Raw genomic sequence first — 15,058 nt, 5'->3', positions numbered from 1 at the left:
ATAATGCAGAGCCGTAAAAATAAAAAATCATATTTTTTCACAAATATGAACTTTTTGCCCCAATTTTTTATTTTCCCAAGGGTAAGAGAAGAAATTGAACACCAAAAGTTGTTGTGCCATTTGTTCTGAGTACGCCGATACCCCATATGTGGGGGTAAACCACTGTTTGGGCGCATGGCAGAGCTCGGAAGGGAAGGAGCGCCGTTTGACTTTTCAATGCAAAATTGACTGGAATTGAGATGGGATGCCATGTTGCGTTTGGAGAGCTCCTGATGTGCCTGAACATTGAAACCCCCCACAAGTGACACGATTTTGGAAAGTAGACCCCCTAAGGAACTTATCTAGATGTGTGGTGAGCACTTTGACCCACCAAGTGTTTCACTACAGTTTTTAACGCAGAGCCGTGAAAATAAAAATTTTATTTTTTTTCCCAAAAATTATATTTAGCCTCCAGTTTTGTATTTTCCCAATGTGAAATTGGACCCCAAAAGTTGTTGTCCAATTTGTCCTTAGTACGCTGATACCCGATATGTGGGGGGGAACCACCGTTTGGGCGCATGACAGAGCTTGGAAGGGAAAGAGCTCCGTTTGGAATGCAGACTTAGATGGATTGGTCTGCAGGCATCACGTTGCATTTGCAGAGCCCCTGATGTACCTATACAGTAGAAACCCCCCACAAGTGACCCCATATTGGAAACTAGACCCCCAAAGAAACTTATGTAGATGTGTTGTGAGAACTTTAAACTCCCAAGTGTTTCACTACAGTTTATAACACAGAGCCGTGAAAATAAAAAATCTTTTTTATTTTTTAGCCCCGGTTTTGTATTTTCCCAAGGATAACAGGAGAAATTGGACCCCAAAAGATGTTGTCCAATTTGTCCTGAGTACGCTGATACCCCATATGTTGGGGTAAACCCCTGTTTGGGCGCACGGAAGAGCTCGGAAGGGAAGGAGCACTGTTTTACTTTTTCAACGCAGAATTGGCTGGAATTGAGATCGGACGCCATGTCGCGTTTGGACAGCCCCTGATGTGCCTAAACAGTGGAAACCCCCTAATTCTAACTGAAACCCTAACCCAAACACACCCTTATCCCTAATCCCAACCCTAACCACAGCCCTAACCCTAATCCCAACCCTAATCCCAATTGTAAATGTAATCCAAACCCTAACTTTAGCCCCAACCCTAACTTTAGCCCCAACCCTAACCCTAACTTTAGCCCCAACCCTTACCCTAACTTTAGCCCCAACCCTAACCCCAACCCTAACCCCAACCCTAACTGTAGCCCTAACCCTAACTTTAGCCCCAACACTAACCCTAACTTTAGCCCCAACCCTAACCCTAACTTTAGCCCCAACCCTAACCATAACCTTAATTTTAGACCCAACCCTAACCCTAACCCTAATTGGAAAATGTAAATAAATGCATTTTTAAAATTTTATTATTTTTCCCTAACTAAGGGGGTGATGAAGGTGGGTTTGATTTACTTTTATAGCAGGTTTTTTATCAGATTTTTATGATTGGCAGCCGTCACACACTAAAAGACGCTTTTTATTGCAAAAATAGTTTTGAGAGCTATAATTTTTCCATACTTTGGTCCACAGAGTCATCTGAGGTCTTGTTTTTTGCGGGACAAATTTACGATTTTATAGATACCATTTTTGTCAGGCAGAATGAACAAAAACCAGCTATTCATGAATTTCTTTTGGGGGGGCGCTTATACCGTTCCACGTTTGGTAAAATTGATAAAGCAGTTTTATTCTTCGGGTCAGAACGATTACAGCGATTCCTCATTTATATCATTTTTTATGTTTTGGCGCTTTTATACGATAACTATTTTATATAAAAAATAATTGTGTTTTCATCACTTTATTCTGAGGACTATAACTTTTTTATTTTTTCGTTGATGACGCTGTATGGCAGCTCGTTTTTTGCGGGACAACCTATTCATGAATTTTTTTGGGGGGGTCGTTTATACTGTTCCACGTTTGGTAAAATTGATAAAGCAGTTTGATTCTAGGGGTCAGTACGATTACAGCGATATTTTATATAAAAAATAATTATTTTTGCATCGCTTTATTCTGAGGACTATAACTTTTTTATTTTTTCACTGATGATGCTGTATGGCGTTTTTTTTTTTTGCAGAACAAGATGACGTTTTAAGCGGCACCATTTTTTAATATCCCTCTTTTTGATCACAAGTTACACTTTTTGTTCGGCGGTATGATAGTAAAGCGTTGTTTTTTGCCTCCTTTTTTTATGGTGTTCACTAGTGGGACAGTTTTATAGGTCGGTTTGTTACGGACGTGGCAATACTAAATATGTGTACTTTTATTGTTTTCTTTCATTATTTAGATGAAGAAATGTATTTATTGGAACATTATTTTTTGTTTTCTTTATTTAGGAATTTTTTTTTTTTTTTTACTCATGTAAATATTTTTTATTTTTTTATTTTTAACTTTGTCCAAGGGTGGATCATCATGGTATAGTGTCAGATCGTGATCTGACAGGTAGTGCAGAAGGCTTGCCGGCGCCTGCTCTCAGCAGGCGCTTGCAAGCCGCCTACCTGCAGGACCCGGAAGGAGCCCCGCTGCAATTTTGGATCCGGGGTCTGCAGAGAGGAGACGCTTGGAACAACGCGATCACATCGTGTTGTTCCGAGGGTCTCAGGGAAGCATGCAGGGAGCCCCCTCCCTGCGCGATGCTTCCCTATGCTACCGGAATGCTGCGATCATGTTTGATTGCAGTGTTCCGGGGGTTAATGTGCCAGTAGCGGTCCATGACCGCTCCTGGCACATAGTGCCGGATGTCAGCTGTGATAGTCAGCTGACACCCAGCCATGATTGGCCGTGCTCCCCCCGTGAGCACGGCTGATCGGTGATGACGTACTATCCCGTTGGTGGTCATAGGGGCCCAGACCACTTCGATGGGATAGTACGTCGGATGTCAGAAAAGGGTTAATGGTACAATATCTGCTTGCTGTCATCTACTGCTTATCCTGCAACATTCCCTTTAATAGTGCAATATCTGCTTGCTTTCATCTACTGCTTATCATCCTGCAACATTCCCTTTAATGGTATATAACACTGCCTGCTGAATGTGTGCTAAATCCATTTGTTGCATTGTACTCACTGCTGTGTATCCATGCTGGGGCCACAGGAGATGTTATCTGGTGCAAGGTGTTACAGCATATGGATGTAGCCAGGCCCAGTGCCTTTGATGATGTAACCTCCCCTGGTGTGTTGGTCAATTGCTATCCCAAATCAGGTCCCACAATCCCTTTCACCTGATCCTCTACTTAGTCCTACAAATTTAGTAGCATGAGTAAGCACTTCTTATTACTTGTATCTAGCTTTTCTATTAACCCATCTTCATCATGCTTACATATGCCCTTACAGTGTTTGCTCCAGTAATACTCACTCTCCTTCGCTATCTACAAACCCCAGCACCCTCTATCCAAGTAATCATCTCCCCTTCCCTCTTACCTCCCCACCTGACCTCCTCTTCTCACCTGCTCCTCAACCTCAAATCTGTCCTAAGAAAACATAAAACAAGCCTCCCACTCTCCTTCTCCCACCTGCTCTCCCTTTCTCTGCCTCTCACTGCTGGAAACATATCTCCCAACCCTGGACCCCCACAGCTCATACCTCCCATTACTACCCCATCCTACCACTCCCTATCTAATATGAACTACCGCAATCTTTCCAACTTAAAACCCATGCCCCTGACGCCCACCCCCCTGCTCCCTCTCTCTGGAGCACTCTGGAATGCCTGCTGAATCTACTATATAATTGTCTAAGGGTCACTTCCGTCTGTCCTTCTGTCTTTCTGTCACGGATATTCATTGGTCGCGGCCTCTGTCTGTCATGGAAATCCAAGTCGCTGATTGGTCGCGGCAAAACGGCCACGACCAATCAGCGACAGGCACACTCCGGCGGCAAAATGGCCGCTCCTTACTCCCCCCAGTCAGTGCCCGCTCCATAATCCCCTCCAGTCAGCGCTCACACAGGGTGAACCCGCTGCCTCCTCACCACTACCGGAGCTAGCGTCTCACCAACATCGGAGCTCCTGCAACCCTCAACCTATTGTCTCCTTCCCCACTATCCTGTAGAATGTAAGCCCACAAGGGCAGGGTTGTCACCCCTCTGTTTCAGTCTGTAATTGTTCGTTTGCTTACTGTAAGTGATATCTTTAATTTATATGTAACCCCTTCTCATGTACAGCACCATGGAATCAATGGTGCTATATAAATAAATAATTAATGATAATAATAATACTAGATGGGTATTTCCTGAAGGAACTACAGATAGTGCTTTGGAATGGTGCCCGGGCTGCCCCTGCAAGACTTTCACACTTAGGTGCCCCTCAGGCGCTGGTTTGGTAGTTGTAGCCCCTCAGGGTTGAGGCTTGGTGGGCCGGGTCACTCTGGGTCCGATTTGGTGGGCCGGGTCACTCTGGGTCCGATTTGGTGGGCCGGGTCACTCTGGGTCCCATTTGGTGGGCCGGGTCACTCTGGGTCCCATTTGGTGGGCCGGGTCACTCTGGGTCCCATTTGGTGGCCCGGGTCACTCTGGGTCCCATTTGGTGGGCCGGGTCACTCTGGGTCCGATTTGGTGGGCCGGGTCACTCTGGGTCCCATTTGGTGGGCCGGGTCACTCTGGGTCCCATTTGGTGGCCCGGGTCACTCTGGGTCCCATTTGGTGGCCCGGGTCACTCTGGGTCCCATTTGGTGGCCCGGGTCACTCTGGGCCCGATTTGGTGGCCCGGGTCACTCTGGGCCCGATTTGGTCAACCCGGGTCACTCTGGGTCCGATTTGGTGGGCCGGGTCACTCTGGGTCCCATTTGGTGGGCCGGGTCACTCTGGGTCCCATTTGGTGGGCCGGGTCACTCTGGGTCCCATTTGGTGGGCCGGGTCACTCTGGGTCCCATTTGGTGGCCCGGGTCACTCTGGGTCCCATTTGGTGGCCCGGGTCACTCTGGGTCCCATTTGGTGGCCCGGGTCACTCTGGGCCCGATTTGGTGGCCCGGGTCACTCAGGGCCCGATTTGGTCAACCCGGGTCACTCTGGGCCCGATTTGGTGGCCCGGGTCACTCTGGGCCCGATTTGGTGGCCCGGGTCACTCTGGGTCCGATTTGGTGGCCCGGGTCACTCTGGGTCCGATTTGGTGGCCCGGGTCACTCTGGGTCTGATTTGGTGGCCCGGGTCACTCTGGGTCCGATTTGGTGGCCCGGGTCACTCTGGGTCCCATTTGGTGGCCCGGGTCACTCTGGGTCCCATTTGGTGGCCCGGGTCACTCTGGGCCCGATTTGGTGGCCCGGGTCACTCAGGGCCCGATTTGGTCAACCCGGGTCACTCTGGGCCCGATTTGGTGGCCCGGGTCACTCTGGGCCCGATTTGGTGGCCCGGGTCACTCTGGGTCCGATTTGGTGGCCCGGGTCACTCTGGGTCCGATTTGGTGGCCCGGGTCACTCTGGGCCCGATTTGGTGGCCCGGGTCACTCTGGGTCCGATTTGGTGGCCCGGGTCACTCTGGGTCCGATTTGGTGGCCCGGGTCACTCTGGGTCTGATTTGGTGGCCCGGGTCACTCTGGGTCCGATTTGGTGGCCCGGGTCACTCTGGGTCCGATTTGGTGGCCCGGGTCACTCTGGGTCCGATTTGGTGGCCCGGGTCACTCTGGGTCCGATTTGGTGGCCCGGGTCACTCTGGGTCCGATTTGGTGGCCCGGGTCACTCTGGGTCCGATTTGGTGGCCCGGGTCACTCTGGGTCCGATTTGGTGGCCCGGGTCACTCTGGGTCCGACTTGGCGGGCGGCGCCACTCTGGGTCCGACTTGGCGGGCGGCGCCACTCTGGGTCCGACTTGGCGGGCGGCGCCACTCTGGGTCCGACTTGGCGGGCCGGGTCACTCTGGGTCCGATTTGGCGGGCCGGGTCACTCTGGGTCCGATTTGGCGGGCCGGGTCACTCTGGGTCCGATTTGGCGGGCCGGGTCACTCTGGGTCCGATTTGGCGGGCCGGGTCACTCTGGGTCCGATTTGGCGGGCCGGGTCACTCTGGGTCCGATTTGGCGGGCCGGGTCACTCTGGGTCCGATTTGGCGGGCCGGGTCCCTCTGGGTCCGATTTGGCGGACCGGGTCACTCTGGGTCCGATTTGGCGGGCGGCGCCACTCTGGGTCCGATTTGGCGGGCGGCGCTACTCTGGGTCCGATTTGGCGGGCGGCGCTACTCTGGGTCCGATTTGGCGGGCGGCGCCACTCTGGGTCCGATTTGGCGGGCGGCGCCACTCTGGGTCCGATTTGGCGGGCGGCGCCACTCTGGGTCCGATTTGGCGGCCCGGGTCACTCTGGGTCCGATTTGGCGGGCGGCGCCACTCTGGGTCCGATTTGGCGGGCGGCGCCACTCTGGGTCCGATTTGGCGGGCGGCGCCACTGTGGGTCCGATTTGGCGGGCGGCGCCACTCTGGGTCCGATTTGGCGGGCGGCGCCACTCTGGGTCCAATTTGGCGGGCGGCGCCACTCTGGGTCCAATTTGGCGGGCGGCGCCACTCTGGGTCCGATTTGGCGGGTGGCGCCACTCTGGGTCCGATTTGGCGGCCCGGGTCACTCTGGGTCCGATTTGGTGGCCCGGGTCACTCTGGGTCCGATTTGGCGGGCGGCGCCACTCTGGGTCCGATTTGGCGGGCGGCGCCACTCTGGGTCCGATTTGGCGGGCGGCGTCACTCTGGGTCCGATTTGGTGGCCCGGGTCACTCTGGGTCCGATTTGGCGGGCGGCGCCACTCTGGGTCCGATTTGGCGGGCGGCGCCACTCTGGGTCCGATTTGGCGGCCCGGGTCACTCTGGGTCCGATTTGGTGGCCCGGGTCACTCTGGGTCCGATTTGGTGGGCGGCGCCACTCTGGGTCCGATTTGGCGGGCGGCGCCACTCTGGGTCCGATTTGGCGGGCGGCGCCACTCTGGGTCCGATTTGGCGGGCGGCGCCACTCTGGGTCCGATTTGGCAGGCGGCGCCACTCTGGGTCCGATTTGGCGGGCGGCGCCACTCTGGGTCCGATTTGGCGGCCCGGGTCACTCTGGGTCCGATTTGGTGGCCCGGGTCACTCTGGGTCCGATTTGGCGGGCGGCGCCACTCTGGGTCCGATTTGGCGGGCGGCGCCACTCTGGGTCCGATTTGGCGGGCGGCGCCACTCTGGGTCCGATTTGGTGGCCCGGGTCACTCTGGGTCCGATTTGGCGGGCGGCGCCACTCTGGGTCCGATTTGGCGGGCGGCGCCACTGTGGGTCCGATTTGGCGGGCGGCGCCACTCTGGGTCCGATTTGGCGGGCGGCACCACTCTGGGTCCGATTTGGCGGGCGGCGCCACTCTGGGTCCGATTTGGCGGGCGGCGCCACTCTGGGTCCGATTTGGCGGGCGGGGGCACTCTGGGTCCGATTTGGCAAGCGGGGGCACTCTGGTCCGATTTGGTGGGCTGGGTCCGATTTGGTGAGCGGGGCAATAATGATAAGACTACAGATAGTGCTTTGTAATTGTGCTGTACTGTCACTTTAAGAGCTGATATTATCTGACAAAACTTGTGACCTGGTGGGCTGGTAGAGTTTATAGGCGTTGGCATAGTAACTGGGTCTCACTGTGCATATCAATGAGGTAATCAGCCAGGTGGCAGTTATTTTTAGAAATTGCCTCAGAAATCAGGCCCATTATAAACGTATTGGAAAATTTCCCTATTGAAATGCATTGAGACACTTTTTTCAAACGCAAATTGCGCCAAAACTACAAATCCGATCGACACGAAAAATACTTAGCACACCTCTCAGGAACGCTGGCTTCGAAATGACACCTCACTGGAGTCTGTGAGTTTAGCGGTTCGGGCCGCATTACGTGCGGACTGAATAATAATAATAAGAACTAGATGGGTATTTCCTGAAGGAACTACAGATAGTGCTTTGGAATGGTGCCCGGGCTGCCCCTGCAAGACTTTCACACTTGGGTGCCCCTCAGGTGCTGGTTTGGTAGTTGTAGCCCCTCAGGGTTGAGGCCACTCTGGGTCCGATTTGGTGGCCCGGGTCACTCGGGGTCCGATTTGGGGGGCCGGGTCACTCGGGGTCCGATTTGGGGGGCCGCGCCACTCGGGGTCCGATTTGGGGGGCCGCGCCACTCGGGGTCCGATTTGGCGGGCCGCGCCACTCCGGGTCCGATCTGGCGGGCCGCGCCACTCCGGGTCCGATCTGGCGGGCCGCGACACTTCGGGTCCGATCTGGCGGGCCGCGCCACTCCGGGTCCGATTTGGCGGGCCGCGCCACTCCGGGTCCGATTTGGCGGGCCGCGCCACTCCGGGTCCGATTTGGCGGGCCGCGCCACTCCGGGTCCGATTTGGCGGGCCGCGCCACTCCGGGTCCGATTTGGCGGGCCGCGCCACTCCGGGTCCGATTTGGCGGGCGGCGCCACTCCGGGTCCGATTTGGCGGGCGGCGCCACTCCGGGTCCGATTTGGCGGGCGGCGCCACTCCGGGTCCGATTTGGCGGGCGGCGCCACTCCGGGTCCGACTTGGCGGGCGGCGCCACTCCGGGTCCGATTTGGCGGGCGGCACCACTCCGGGTCCGATTTGGCGGGCGGCGCCACTCTGGGTCCGATTTGGCGGGCTGGGTCCGATTTGGTGAGCGGGGCAATAATTATAATAAGACTATAGATAGTGCTTTGAAATTGTGCTGTGCTATCACTTTAAGAGCTGATATTATCTGCCAAAACTGTCCTGCTAGGGTCATGTACAGTTCGCAGGCGTTGGCATAGTAACTGGGCCTGACTGCGCATACCAATGAGCTAATCAGCCAGGTGGCAGGTACATTTCAAATTGCCTCAGAAACCCGGCCATTATAACCTATGTGAAAATTTCCCTATTGAAAAGCATTACAATGAGGGGAAAAAACATTTTCAAACGCAAATTGCGCCAAAACTACAAATCCGATCGACACGAAAAATACTTAGCACACCTCTTGGGGACGCTGGCTTCGAAATGACACCTCACTGGAGTCTGTGAGTGAAGCGGTTCGGGCCGCATTACGTGCGGACTGAATAATAATAAGAATAAGAATAAGAAGAAGAAGAAGTTATCCACGGTGGAATAACAGTATAGTGCTTTGTTCCAAAGCACTATAATAAGAAGTTTACCACGGTGGAATAACAGTATAGTGCTTTGTTCCAAAGCACTATAACTAGATGGGTATTTCCTGAAGGAACTACAGATAGTGCTTTGGAATGGTGCCCGGGCTGCCCCTACAAGACTTTCACACTTGGGTGCCCCTCAGACGCTGGTTTGGTAGTGGAGGATTTGGTGGGCGGGGCCACTCTGGGTCCGATTTGGTGGCCCGGGTCACTCTGGGTCCGATTTGGTGGGCCGGGTCACTCTGGGTCCGATTTGGCGGGCGGCGCCACTGTGGGTCCGATTTGGCGGGCGGCGCTACTCTGGGTCCGATTTGGCGGGCGACGCCACTCTGGGTCCGATTTGGCGGGCGGCGCCACTCTGGGTCCGATTTGGCGGGCGGCGCCACTCTGGGTCCGATTTGGCGGGCGGCGCCACTTCGGGTCCGATTTGGTGGCCCGGGTCACTCTGGGTCCGATTTGGTGGCCCGGGTCACTCTGGGTCCGATTTGGTGGCCCGGGTCACTCTGGGTCCGATTTGGTGGCCCGGGTCACTCTGGGTCCGATTTGGTGGCCCGGGTCACTCTGGGTCCGATTTGGTGGCCCGGGTCACTCTGGGTCCGATTTGGTGGCCCGGGTCACTCTGGGTCCGATTTGGTGGCCCGGGGTCACTCTGGGTCCGATTTGGTGGCCCGGGGTCACTCTGGGTCCGATTTGGTGGCCCGGGTCACTCTGGGTCCGATTTGGTGGCCCGGGTCACTCTGGGTCCGATTTGGTGGCCCGGGTCACTCTGGGTCCGATTTGGTGGCCCGGGTCACTCTGGGTCCGATTTGGTGGCCCGGGTCACTCTGGGTCCGATTTGGTGGGCCGGGTCACTCTGGGTCGTATTTGGTGGCCCGGGTCACTCTGGGTCCAATTTGGTGGGACGGGTCACTCTGGGTCCAATTTGGTGGGACGGGTCACTCTGACTGACAGCAGGATAAGGGAATGGCTGATAACAGAGAGAAATAGACTGGCAGCAGGACGGGGAATGGCTGATAACAGAGAGAATAGACTGACAGCAGGACGGGAATGGCTGATAACAGAGAGAAATAGACGACAGCAGTACGGGGAATGGCTGATAACAGAGAGAAATAGACTGACAGCAGGACAGGGGAATGGCTGATAACAGAGAGGAGCTGATATTATCTGACTGACAAAACCTGTTTTCTAGTGGGCTCGTAGGCGTTGGCATAGTAACTGGATCTGACTGCGCATATCAATGAGCTAATCAGCCAGGTGGCAGTTATTTTTAGAAATTGCCTCAGAAATCAGGCCCATTATAAACGTATTGGAAAATTTCCCTATTGAAACGCATTGAGACACTTTTTTCAAACGCAAATTGCGCCAAAACTACAAATCCGATCGACACGAAAAATACTTAGCACACCTCTCAGGAACGCTGGCTTCGAAATGACACCTCACTGGAGTCTGAGAGTTGAGCGGTTCGGGCCGCATTACGTGCGGACTGAATAATAATAAGAATAAGAAGTTTACCACGGTGGAATAACAGTATAGTGCTTTGTTCCAAAGCACTATAATAAGAAGTTTACCACGGTGGAATAACAGTATAGTGCTTTGTTCCAAAGCACTATAATAATCACAATATGTTTCAAGGGAGGGTGTCGAAGCTTCTCCACTCCTTCACAGGATGTCAGTTTGTGGTTTGAGCCTGGTTAGGCTGCCATCACACTATCAGTATTTGGTCAGTATTTTACATCAGTATTTGTAAGCCAAAACCAGGAATGGATGATAAATACAGAAGTGGTGCATATGTTTCTATTATACTTTTCCTCTAATTGTTCCACTCCTGGTTTTGGCTTACAAATACTGATGTAAAATACTGACCAAATACTGATAGTGTGACGGCAGCCTAACTGATTAATTTATCCTCTGCAACGCAGGTCATTTTTGATCTTTCTTGCTTGGGGTGGTCCTCATAGCCAGTATTATCATAGCGATTGATGCTTTTCATGACTGCATTTGAGGACATCTTCAAGAGTCCAGTAATGTTCCAATTCACTGACCATCATGTTGTAATAGTGGACTGTGGATTCTCTTAGTTGATCACTTCTTGCCAGGTACTTCTCGCTTAGGACGGGTACAATGCGAGACATGGGAAAAAACAAGAGGCACTATAGTATATAAATAAATCCTACCCAGGGTGCAAAAGTGGCAAAACATAATATCGCAAAAGAGAACAAAGGGGAAAGGAAGCCACCATAAGGATGCACACCACAGGAGCATGAAACACAAATGAGTCACATATAAGAAACAAAAAATTTATTGGCACACCACACAAAAAAATCTAAAACATAATTAAAACAATACAACATGAAAACTTGGTCTATACATATACAATAACATATAATATTTTAAAGTACACTCGCATGCCTGCACAAAACCATAAATATAAGTTTACCTCCTGGCTCTTGGGGCTAAAGCAAGAAATGCTATAATGGATCCGCATATAAACCGCCCATATCCAACAGGCAAATGGAAATAGAAATACCCAAAAGAGGCAGAACACACCCTGACTGCAATACCCAGTAATGAACCACCCAGTCAATGCAGGTGGATAGAGATAAATATTCCCAACAGGAGCAGATAAGAATCTGACAACGATATGTAGTTATAGAATATTTAGAACGCCCATAATAGAGCCAGAAGGCATAGCAGGAACATTACCCAAGATGGAGATAACAGGGGACAAAGTCCCCGTGTGCAGGCAAGCTGGACCAAGAGACGCGACCCCACGCGTATCGCCCCCTCCCAATAGGGCTTCGTCAGGGAAAGTTGTGGTGTATGAGCCACATCCTGTTTAAATAGCACAGAATATGCAAAACCTGATAGCGATCCGGTGAGCGTGGGCATAGCGTGGGCGGAGGTAGGCCATACAATCTACTGCGCGTGCGCAGCCCAAGTCAGCAAGGACACGGCGCATGGCAAATACATGCATCCCGGCCTGGAGAGCAAGAGGACCATTGCGCCACAGGTGCACATGCACGGACAGACCAGAAGCGCTGGCAGGATACGAAGTGTCAACAGGATAAGTAAAAAGATCAATGCGCCACAAGTGCGCATGCGTGGATGAATAGGAACTGCCGGTAAGATGTAAAAATCTATCGTCGGGCGCGCTGCCAATGAAAACAGTCCCGATATATATTGAGAAGAATTGGGGCACGGTGTAGAAAAGACCACAGAAATAAATACATGCTTAGACTAAGCAAAAAGCAAAAAGAAAGGGAAGGGGAGGGGAGGGAGGAGAAAAATGCAGGGGGACGGACAAAATATTCCCTCTCAATCCTGGGGGCTGCAATGGACATTGGCATCAAATGGTGTGAAAGATAGTGCAGCAACCCTCTGTCGAGGATCTAGAGAAATAAAAATAATAAATGCACAAAAACCATCCCAATAGCCAGACAACCATAGACAAAATATACAAGGACCCACGGCCATGAAGATACATTCATAACCATGCATACCACATTCAACCCCCAGGGGTACAGTCCAACACTCAACATGTTCCATACAATCATCATTCAAACATGAAATATGACCACAAACTTTATAACAAAATACACATAAAGCCCTAATAAGCATGTACTCAGAAACAACTTTATTATATAAACAGCAAAAAATCACGTGTCAAATATATTTATTTTACATATATAAAACGATTATATATCATAATGATTGCACAGGGCCCATAATACGGCCTGAAAAGAATATTGCACACTAATCCCCAAAAATACCCTCCAAGAGAGAAGACCATTCGGACGCATTTAGGCCATGAACTGGCCCAAACCAACGTCTATGAACACAAAAATATAGCTCAAGGAGTACATACATATAGTATAGGACCCCAAGAACAAAAGAGGGCCCAGTTCAACGAAATAATTAGGCTAACCCAATAGCAATCCCATCCACAGGGTAAAGGTAACCCAAAATATACGATATAGAGTACAAAATACCCCTTATCACTATATATACAGGACAAGGAGCCCCATGAGCCAGGCCTAAAAGTAATAATGTACACCATATAAGAAATTGGACCATGGTATACTAATCCCACTAACAGATAACCCATAGACCACATACATGGAGAGAGTTGGACCAGCGCGATAGCGCACCAAATATACTCAATCAAACAGGATACAAGTGCTGCTGAGTAATCCACCGAACAGGTGGTATGCCAACCATCAAAGGAATAAAATGTCCGTAGGCAGTAGATCTAAATCCCCAAATGGGGTCCACATATCCAACCGAATGAGAGCAAAGAGAGCCATGATCTCATCCCCTTTCAAAAATGAAGTCTTCAAGTCCAGGCCAACATAGGTGTACGATTCTTTTCCTCCACATGTAAAATCCAGACAGTGTGCCATGCTGATCTCACCCATGACCTGGGAAGGAAAAGAAAAAGAGACAGTGTCATCCCAAAAAGCCCGTGAACAGGAGCTCCTCATTGAGTCCCGCCGCAGCCACCGAACCTAAAGATCCAACGAGCCTCCAACCTCAAAAAGCCTAGGCTTGGTCGGACCACCCCTGTTGGAGACATGGATCCTTTCCAGACCCACCACTTGTGTGTTCCGCACACGACCCGCATGATGGGCCAGAAAATGGGCCGTCACAGGAGTGAGTCTTACCCTTAAATAGATCACTAGAGGCCAAGTTAATCGTTGAAAAGTGCTTTTGCACCCTCCGCCGCAATTCCTGCGAGGTTTGGCCCACATAAACCAACCGGCATGAGCAGATCAGCGCATAAATAACGCAGGTTATTTTGCAGTTAACGTAGAACCGTAGTCTGTGCCATGCGCCATCCAAGGGATTAATGAAGACATCCCTAGTTGCCACCATGTGGGAGCAGATGTTACAGCTCCCACATGCAAAGGAGCCATTAAGCCTAATCCCCTGGTTTGTCCTCATAGACTGTCTCCTATAATGGCTCCTAGTGAGGAGATCCCTAAAGTTTGGGGCCCTCCTTGCAGTAAGCAGGGGACGCTCTCCCACTACCTCAGAAGTACTGAGATCAGTGGTCAGGATCCCCCAATGTCTTCGTAGGATGGCCCCCAGACTGTCTCTATTGTTGTTGAAAGCAGTAATGAATCTGGGCTTGTCGTCACATACCTTGGCCCTGGATTCCAAAAGTGATTCCTGTGTCTGGGCCCTGGCCCGCTGAAATGCCATGGAGATACTCCTAGGTGGGTAATGCCTATTCCTGAAACGATCCGTGAGCTCCCTCTCCTCCATTTGAAAGTCCCTGTCGGCAGTGCAGTTCCTTCTGACCCGCAGAAATTGGCCTGTTGGAACCCCCATCCTGGTGTGTAATGGGTGAAAACTCCTGTAGTCAAGCAGGCTGTTGGTAGCCGTGGGCTTCCGAAATAGTTTTGAATATAGTGACTCAATGTCACAAGTCACTAGCAAAGCCTCTGGGGGTAACGTGAGGCCCCGGCAGATCCTAATAAAATGTGCGGAATCCTTCACAAAAGAAGGCAAGGTCTTAACAAGGGGCTGTAAAAAACAGTCCACATAGATGCACGCCTTCTCACATAGACTGCCAATACTGGCCACAATGGGCCTACCCGGGGGTTTAAGGAGACACTTATGAACCTTGGGCAGCATGTAAAAGGTGGCTGTGACGGGGCACTCAACCCACAGGAATTTGAATTCATGGTGATCAATAATGCCTAAATCCCTAGCCTTCTCCAGGAGATTTCTAAACCTGGCCGCAAATATCGCAGTGGGATCCGAAGGCAGCCTTTTATAAAACTTCTCATTGCCCAATTGACGTTGTGCTTCTTCCAGATAGAGGGTATGAGGCCACAAGACCACATTACCCCCTTTGTCCGCCTCCTTAATGAGAAACGTGTGATTTTGTTGCAAACCAGAAAG

Source organism: Ranitomeya variabilis, chromosome 1 (assembly GCF_051348905.1).
Source record: "Ranitomeya variabilis isolate aRanVar5 chromosome 1, aRanVar5.hap1, whole genome shotgun sequence".
Classification (NCBI taxonomy): Eukaryota; Metazoa; Chordata; class Amphibia; order Anura; family Dendrobatidae; genus Ranitomeya; species Ranitomeya variabilis.
The sequence above is the reverse complement of the archived record's forward strand: the minus strand, read 5'-3'. Positions refer to the sequence as shown.